Here is a 1,985-nt window from a genome sequence, read left to right on the forward strand (position 1 = left end):
ATTAACTCTTTTGTGAGGGAGAAAGGAGATAGTTTCAGGGTATTAAAATTCAAGAGCACTGAAAACATTAAGCAGATCCGTTCATGTCATGCTCTGCTATGTTCACGCCACGTTCTGGTGCTAATCTGAAGTCTTAAAGGGACAGTCTTCCAAAATAAGTGCAAAAAAAAAAAAAAAAGGGATGACAGATCTTGGCTTGCTTCCAGTGGTTCAGGAACTTTTTCTTAATCATAAGGAAAATTTCTTTATTTGGGGGTCTGAGGAGAATATCAAAAGGAGCCATTGCGTGAGGCCTCACGATGTGTGGTTTATCTCGTTATCTGCTCACGTGAAGCCGCCCAGGGTCACACAGCTACTGGGTCGCTGAGCCAAAATTTGATCCCGGGTGTGCTAAAAATATTTTTTTCTCCTACAAAAGGGCTGTGTCCTTAGAGAGTGGCCCCCTTCATGAGAGGAAGTTGTGAGTTTAAGATACAGATCAAGGCTTTCAGAGCAAGAGTGACCCGGCTCTCCTCTTTAAGTGGGGCCAGCGTGTCTGTCCCAGCGTATCGAGATGGTTAAAAGTTCAGCCCCAGAGTCCTGGATCTGACTGCCTGAGATGGAGCCCAGCTCCTCGACTTACGAGAGCGAACCCGGGCCACGGCTTTCACCTTCCTGTGCCTCGGGGTCCTCGTGTGTAAACAACACCCGATAACACAAGAAACCCATCTCAGGGTTGGCAGGAGGATTCACAGCAGTAAGACGTTCTAGTGACGCAGAGCTCGTGTGCCCTGTGCCAGCACTACTTCTCCTGGGTGCCGCCGCCCCCCCCCACCCCCGCCAGACTCGGCCGTGTGTCCATCAAACCTGCCCCGGCTAGACCGCCCCCTACCCCCGCGTCCAGGGAGGAGGCAGCAGGTCAGTCCTGTGATGCTCATGTAATGGAGACCCTACAGCAACAAGGAGCAAAGCATCACTGCAGGAGACAACTCAGCCTCCATGGACACCGTGAGAGGGACAAGCCCAGCACAGCGCAGACACTGTTGGGTGGTCACGAGCACTGTGCCCCATCGGCGAGACTCACCTCTGGTGTTGGAAGTCAGGGGGCATCTTTCTGGTGGGGTGGGGGCCTAGGAGTGGACAGTGGTCTCTTTCTGAATCACGGTGTGTTCAGTGTGTAAAAATTTATATACAAATCTAGATATAAAGATATGTAGATATTATAGCTACAGATATGTACCTACAACTTCAATAAAAGTTTAAAGAATAACACCTGTAAAATCCTCACTCAATACAGTGCCTTTTCCCCAGGGAGCCCTCAGGACCCACGCAGAGAAGCATCTCTCATGCAAGCGCAAGTGCCGTATTCCGTCTCCTCTAAGACTCCAGAGGTAGGGTCTGCTGTTACGTTCCTCATCCACTCCAGATGGACAGTCACTGAGGAATCAAGCAGTCAGCACAAGGGATGAGCCGTCCCCTCTACGTGGCTTCGTGCCATGGTTTTCATTCCCACGCTCAGGGCTGAGGCAAGTGTGACCACAGGTGGAGGGCAGGCTAGAGGTATCTAGAGCTGAGATGACCCGGTCGGGGTGTCCACCCTGGGCTGCGGCAGCAGCACGGCCTGAGGAAGACCCTTCTCAAGGTCCAGGGGAGCTAGAGGCATAGACAGAAACGGCACAGACGACCCACTCCAGGAAGAAGGGGCAGGTTAGACTAGGGAGGCCAGGCAGGCATATAAATGCCTCCAATTGTTAGGTGACTTCTAAAAGCATGAGGCTGCGACAGGAGCCATCCAGAAGCCCAGGAGATGGAGAGCAAGAGACAGGCATGCAGAGGTGAGACAGGGCAAAGCTGTGGGGTTGTAAGGTGTGGGCTGGGACACGAGCAGAGGACGCTTGGGGGACCTTTAGGTAGCAAAACTGCTCTCAGCTAGAGAGTTGAGGGGCCCAGGCTCTGCCCCCCAACCTCCACCATGCCCTTCCCACACCCCTTTATGGGATCTCTGG

The sequence above is a fragment of the Phocoena phocoena genome, chromosome 20 (genome assembly GCF_963924675.1).
Source record: "Phocoena phocoena chromosome 20, mPhoPho1.1, whole genome shotgun sequence".
NCBI classification, from domain to species: Eukaryota; Metazoa; Chordata; class Mammalia; order Artiodactyla; family Phocoenidae; genus Phocoena; species Phocoena phocoena.